General features: G+C 37.3%; 1 pseudogene across 1 annotated transcript; it reads right to left on the reverse strand.

The window, feature by feature from the left end:
- Window positions 1-2424: 2424 nt before the first annotated feature.
- LOC114270590 (CSC1-like protein ERD4) lies at window positions 2425-6095 on the reverse strand (annotated as a pseudogene). Its single transcript, XR_014341247.1, has 5 exons — window positions 5989-6095; window positions 4827-4858; window positions 4161-4431; window positions 2821-3665; window positions 2425-2515 (listed from the first exon to the last, which is right to left on the reverse strand). The product of XR_014341247.1 is annotated as a CSC1-like protein ERD4 (transcript).
- Between the last annotated feature and the right edge of the window lie 1532 nt (window positions 6096-7627).

A 7627-nucleotide genomic window follows, 5' to 3' on the forward strand; every position in this document is an offset into this window, starting at 1 on the left:
ATTGCCGGTCGGCACTAAATTCTGCCGGTCGGCAGAAGCTTCCTGCAGAAGACAGTTTTGACAGCAAACAGGGAACAGACAGTGCATGGCATGGGGTTTTCAGGCACATGTGAGCATGGTCATGCTTCCCATCATGCTTTGAACTCAAGGAAGCACAACCTTTGATCCTCGAGCCATCAATGGTGCGTGATAGCTCAAGGGATCAAATTTGCCACTTGATGTAAAGATGCATGCAACAAATATATGAATGCCAAGACCCTATCATGTTAGAGTCAAGGGGATTGGCAACCGAGGGTTGAGACGTGTTTTGTCACTTGAAATACAAACACTCCTCGCCCCTCGAGTTTGGTTTGACACCCCAAACCAAACAATGGAATGCATGTATACAAGCTTGACTTAAAGATGCAACATGAAATTAAAGTGCAAAACATGCCAAATGCAATGTAAACCAAACATGCAAAGGTGATGTATTAAGCATGCAAAATGCGATACAATGCAACCTAAAATGAGATGCAAACATGGCACAATGCAAGCATATAGCTAGAGGCAACAATTCAAACATGTAGCCATAAGCGAGAATGGATTTAGGCTGAAATGGGAGGCCTCGGCCACACCCCAAAACAGTGGCCAAAGATGCCAAAGTAATGGACTCAAGCATGGAAGCATACACACTAATAAGCCCAAAATTAAGGCACAACAAAGGAGCATTTTACTATCACTACCCCAAGACAACATGGTATGAGCTATGCAACCAAAAACGGAGTTTGAACACACTGAAATCAGCCCTAAAACCCAATGATATGGCAACCTTGGAGGCTCAAATACTTAGGCATGCATGATGTTCATTTCAAGGCATAAAAAGGGCACATCTTCTAAGCATGAAAGGAACGATGAATGCAAGCATGCTAGCATGATTTGGGGACTGAAATGACATGGCAAACAACTTCAACTCATCAAAGTAGACTAACTAAGGCACACTTATGACTCATACACTTGAAGGCTCACAAGCCAAAATGCATAGCAACCATAACAAACATGTCAAACATGACCGAATTGATAACCAACAGACTTTAAGCATGGAAAAACAATGCTAAAAACTTCTTAGTGCCGGACCAAAATCATGCTCAAATGGTGTGTTACAACATGGCACTCTTTAAGCCAAATGATGGGATTTCAAAGCAAGTATGTCATTCATGTAAAAGGCCAATAAACCCAACATAGGACAGAGGTATAACATGATCCAAAACACCCAAAAAACTTCTGAAAAGCAGTCATAAACAACCGAGCATACATGCTACCATATTAAACCAAAAATGAGGACAAAAGAGGGACCAAGGGAGAGGGGTGTCCCTCCCCTATGCAAGACTTCAAAATCCCTTCTTCACCACTGAAAATCCACTGGATTTCAGTGGTGAGAAGGTCAAGACACAAGAGTGACCAAAGCTTAACAAAGATGGTACAAAAGGGGCCAAACAAGGCCTAATAAGGTGAGTTTGCACTTAAACCACAAAACAACCTTAATGAAAGTTCTAAAGCATGAAAATGTAAGCCTTTTTTATGTTATGCACAAAAGCTAAATCAGCAAGCAAGATAGGTGAAAAACTATTGCAAGTTTGGGGAATCTAAAGTAAAGTGCTCACCTTGAAGATCCTTTGAAGAACAAATGGTCCAGCCCTCTCCTTTTGATCAAAATCAGTCCAAAACTCAAGAATCAACCCCCCCAAGTCCCTCAATCTCGGAGCAAGGTGTAATAGTGTGTGTAATGGTGCAAAAGTAAGGTAAAATCCACTTTTAGGCCAAGAAAACACACACAAAGGGAGAGAGAGAGAGAGAGATATAGAGATAGGGTGTATCTATCTATGGAAGCTCTTGTTTTTGCCTCTAATTTTTCTAACCTAGAGCCAAGAGGAGAGCCCTCCTCTTATAGAGGTCCCTCTTGCAAAGCTTATACAACAAGCTTGCTTAGAGGGACATCCCTCCATACACGTGTATGGAGGGAGGCAGAGTTGGTGCCAGCTATCACAGCTGGCACAAAATATCTCCATAAAGTAGATGAACAGTGGTCGGCTGCCCAAAAATGTCATTTTGACAAAATTTAGTGCCGACCGGCAGAAAATAGTGCCGACCGGCAACAAACAGTGCCGACCGGCAATAAAAAGTGCCGATGGAAATAAAAAGCCAACCGGTGGCCTCTAGCTGTTGCCGGTGGTGTGTGGGGATGCCTCACAAGGCATTCCCTGCCCCCTCCAAGGCAAGATGCAAGTGTTTGGTGCAAAACCAGACACTTAACGGTCGAGTTCGGAGATCCTGAGGCGAGGCGCGTAGCCGAGACCTCCGGGAACTCCAAACGAACACAAACATGGATGATCACCGAGTGTTCAAATGGTGACGTCCAAGTCTTGAGGACGGTCAAAAATAGGGTGTCTACATAGTCTTGCAAAGGTACTTCCTCTTAAGATGGTAAATGATTAAAGGCACTATTTGGGATAGTTCCAGCCCATAGCCAACAAAGAACCTGAGAGATTAATAAAATTATGCGATTAAATTGACCAAACATTTAAACAATTAAGCAAACTTCATAGTCAAACCAAATTTCGAAAACTCATACAACTCAACTTCAAAATTAAATTGACCCAAGAAAATTAATAAGTCAACTGACGTAGCCATAATATTAAAAATACTCATGAATGTCAATCCAATTATAATATGTAATTTGACATGCACGAAATTAATCTGTCCAACCATTTGTAAAAAGAACAAACTATGACAAGAAAGAAGATGAAAAGATGGCAGAGAAACAAAAAAGAAATGTGATCTTACTTCAGGACCATGTAGGTTAGGAAGAAAGTTGCGTTAGCTGGAAGGCTTGTTGCTAGTAACGTAAAAGCAGAGTTTGGATCCTTCTCAATGCTCTTCAAGGACTCAAACAGGGTTCCACCAATTGTAACTCCAATAAAAACGTTGAACACTGTGAAATAAAAGTGTTTCCCCGAGGCAGCCCTTCCTGCGAGAGACACTGAAGGAATTCCCTCAGCCTTGGATAGAAACAAATGAAAGTTCGGCAAAATAGCCAAAAATATGACAAGGGCAAGCTGAGGTAAGTATGCTTCCAAGACTGTCTTAATTGTCACCATACTAACAACAGGTTTAAAAAACGGGAGAAGCTTCTCTAGATTGGCCAATGTCGTGAGCGCAGAAATGAACGCGATTGGAATCATGTAGAAAATTATGGTCAACGCAACAAAAACATAAACAGCATACTGTCTTATTTGCCTTTCGTAAAAAGTTTTATGAAGGTTAGTCCATATCAGTTGGCAGGGCTCAGGAGCATCCATGACGGTCCACTTGTCAACCATTTGAGCATGTAGACTCTGAGCTGCCGAAGCTGCAGTTAACCGGCTGTTAAAGAAGACCAAAGCCAATCCTTGTTGTTTCTCTCTGAGTGTGACCTTTTGTTCGGCTTCTAATTTTGGGATCAATTCATTAATTTTCTCATTGTAGTACTCTATGGAATCTATTTTTTTACTAGTGAGACCAAGACAACTGGTTTTGTTTGTAGGTCGAATCCCTTGAGGTTTGCCATTTTTCTTTGACTCTGCATATATGGCTTCAGCGTATGCAAGCTTCTTTTTGTACCCTTCCAACTCTTCCCAAATTTTGTTGACCTTGAAAAATCAAACAATAGGAGGTTGGTTTTTAATTTAATGGATTAGACCACTAATCATCAAACACAAAAATGTATGATAAAACAAAACAGTAAATTATATGACTAGAAGTGTATGCACACTAATGTGTGCAGGAAATCGTGGGTGAGAGTGGAGAGCGTGAGTCGTGTCTAGTGGATAGTAGTTAATGGTTTAGTGATTTTACTTTTTTGGTCCTTGGTAGTACCCTAGTACTAGGCATCATAAATATTTGTGGAAATATAGTATTGTTGTGGGTTTTTGGGAAGCAGAATGTGTAACAAATCATTCATAGCAAGTAAGTTTGTATAATGTATAGATAGCATAGATACAGATAAAAACAACCTAATTATTCCATCTTGTATACTTTGCAAAACAAACTTGAGTTTTGAGAAAAATCATACTGTGAGGAAAAGATGGAAAACAGTGAAAAAAACAGCACAAAACAATCAAGTGTGAGGAACATTGATTCGATACCTCTTTGTTGTCTGTGACCACCATTGATCTGTGAAATGTATCCGGATAGATTGTTTGAAAATATGAATCAACCTGTTCCTTTCTAGTTGACCTTCGGGTGGATGAGGGATGTCTCTGACAAGAATAGCAAATTTTTCAGTTCTCATTTCTGGAGAGATTAAAGCGGCAGCTCTCAGATCAGAAACGTGGTTGTATGCCTTCCACAAAAGGTAATATGCAACAAAAGAAACCCAATAGGTGGCTAATAGAAACGCCCAGAACCTCGAACTCCCTGCCTGTAACCCACGAGGGAAATGTTGGAAATGGTAGAAAAATTCGGGGTAAAACCAGAATTTTTTCTCAAGTTTGGTCTATTTTTTAGGTGGGCCCCGAGTGTCGTTTTACTCGGGTCAAAGTGGTAACGCGTTCTATGCCGCGTTGTGATTCACGTGGTATATTTGGTTGCTCAAAACCATTACCGAGTGAATGGGAAATTGAAGCCAAAGTGTGCTCCATGGAAATGGAGTTTTGGTGGAAATTCCTTAAGGTTGTAAATTGGCTTGTCCCACATTGATTTGGTGGGAAGTTTTGAAAGGGTTTATAAGGCTTGGGTTAGATACTTGGGGTGTGCCCCAAGGGGTACCCAAGTGTTTTAGAGGGAGAGGTTATGGGCTAGACCCATTGGACCCAAAATCACCACGCGCACCGCCATCCGATCGGGCGGGCTGGGCGCAGGTGCGTGGTTGGGTTGGGCTTCTAATCTTTTTGGGCCAAAAACATTTGAATTTAATTTTATTTTTTGGTAAAATAAAATCTAGAATTCAAATTAAACTGATTTGGATTTTCTGTACATCCAAACAGGGCCCTTCCTGTTTTCAAAAATAAACTAGTTTGGAATTAGTGCACACCCAAACAGGGCCCTTCTCGGTTTTGCTATCTGTTTGAATTGTTAACAGATTCAAATCTGTTTGAATTCAAAACCAACAGGTATCATACCTGTTCAATTTAAAACCAAGAGTCACCTTTACATCTATAAATAGGACCACCCTCATTTGATGTTTTGCATTCAGAAATTTCGTATTTCACCTCTGTTAATTATATTCTTCATCTTGCTGTATTTTATTTCTGAAAGAAAGAGTGTAAACACTTAGTGTGTTCGTAAGGCAAACAATTTGTAGTGCTGCTATTGTTTGTGGTAGATCATTTCATCCTGGGAGATAGACGTCCAAATTCTGAAAGTACCGTGGAGAGGACGAATCTGTCTTAAGGACACAGTGTCAAACACTGGACTTGATCAGAAAATAATTTGAAGAAATTAAATCAAGTAAGTTATTTAATTTATTTTCAGTGTTGTTTTTATTTATTTAAATCAGATTTTAATTTTGTTTTTGTAACAAAATAAAATCTGTTTTTATTTATTTATTTATTATTTCAAGTTTGATTTTTGTAATCAAACAAATTCTGTCCTTTTCTTTATTTCTTTTTATTCTTGTTGTTGTTTTGTACACAACAGAATTTAATCTATTTAAATACAGTGAAGATTTTCCAACAGGAAAAATAAGAATGAAACAAAAAAATAGGCCAGTAAAAAAAATTCAGTGATTTCATACTTGATAACACTAATCAAATTATAAATAAAACAAGATTCACAACTTGGATCAGTGGACCTACTATTCTAGAAAGGCAATTGATTATTACCTAAAAGAAAAGAAAGGCAGGACTATTGCATGAAAGGAAAATGATACAGAAAACCTCACAAGAATGATGTGGCAGTGTTATTTTTTAAACAATAAGTCATTTCAATGGGTCTTTTTGTGGTTTAAAATGAATGAATATAGATGTGGTTTAAAGGTCATTGAAAGCCCCCTTGCTTATGGTGCTGTTTGTCTTCACACTGTTATCGGTGGCAGAAACTTGCTTATGGTGCTGTTTGTACCGCAAGGTCGTGCAGTACATATTAGATCCCATAACATAAAACTACTTATTAAGCTTTTTGGTTACCGATACTTTGCCCACCGAGTTAGTAGAGAAGAAAGCACATAATACATACAGCATAAAATGGTCTTCCAAATGGCCTTTTTTTGTACCAATAAACAAGCATTGAAGCTTTTGTCATTCTCATGACAAGTAGCACTGTAGACATATTTGTCTATCCAAATATTCCACATAAATGTTATAATAACATCCTATGTAAAAGTTGTAATCAAATTGGATGGGAAATATTCTCCCTTGACAATCTTAGGAAACCAAATTTAATTGTTCACAATCAAAACCCGAAGCAGTTAATAGGGGTCTAAAAATAAAAAACCTGAGACATTTAATAAAAAACAGAGCATTTTGAGAAAAGACGAGATAAATAAAAAAAAATGAAACACTTTCTTAGGCAATTTTGGAATTAGATAAAGCACGATACAAATTCCCTTCTTGATTTACACCAAATAAATGTCCTTTCTTTATATATTAGCATAGATTTTGCTAAAAGAGTCTCAGAAAATATTCAACACAGAGAGAAATTTCTCTGTTTAACCATAACTCTATGAATTTTGTGTGAAATCATTATAATTTCTTCATTCTACCAAACCAATAAAAGAGGAATGAAAGAAATAGAAAAGACGTGATCTTTTGCACTGGACTTAAAATGCTTTTACATTTATTCATTCATTTATCAATTAGGTTGTTTATCTCTATCAAGACAGTATTATGCTATGAAGCATGACTATTTCGAAAAATATGGTGTACCTGTACCAGGTACTTACCGGAGTATAATACTTCGTATGATACTTCTGCATACGTACCGGGTACACGAAACACGTATCTAAATTTTTTGTTCTTAATTTTTGACGTACCCAGACGTACCTAATATATACCCAAGCCATACTGTACTTCAGTTGAGACAATATTTTCTTCTTCTACTACAGAGATAAAACTCCTTTCACTAGACTTCTTTTTTATTTTTAAGTTTTATGTTTAGTATGATTTTAAAATTAAACTATGGTTTGTAAGTTATTTAATATATTAACATTTAATTTTGATTTATAACTTTACTTTTGGCATTAAACGTTAATTATAAGTTAGATCTTAACAAATTAAACCATTTAATTAATTTTTACATTACTCTAAATTAAAAATAAATATTTTTTACAAGCGTACCAAGCCGTACCCGTATCGTTCCAGTACCAGTACTCACACCCGTACCCGTGCTTCATAGGTATTATGGAATAATTCTCCATTCATTCTTCCCTTTTCCTTCTTATTTGCATCTTGTTGATGAGATCTTTTATGAGAAATTTGCAGTCAAATTGCGAAATTAAGGTTAATTACTAAGAAAACAATAAAAAAAATTATAACAAAATAATTAGAGTTCTAGACAAATTGGTCCTTGGCTCATCATGCAATTGACTATCTAAAAAGTCAATTCGACTAAATTTCCCTTCGAAAAATGTTCAAAAATTCAAAATAAATAAGAAACAATATGTATTTCAGTGTAA

Source organism: Camellia sinensis, chromosome 9 (genome assembly GCF_055761805.1).
Source record: "Camellia sinensis isolate YWXY chromosome 9, ASM5576180v1, whole genome shotgun sequence".
Classification (NCBI taxonomy): Eukaryota; Viridiplantae; Streptophyta; class Magnoliopsida; order Ericales; family Theaceae; genus Camellia; species Camellia sinensis.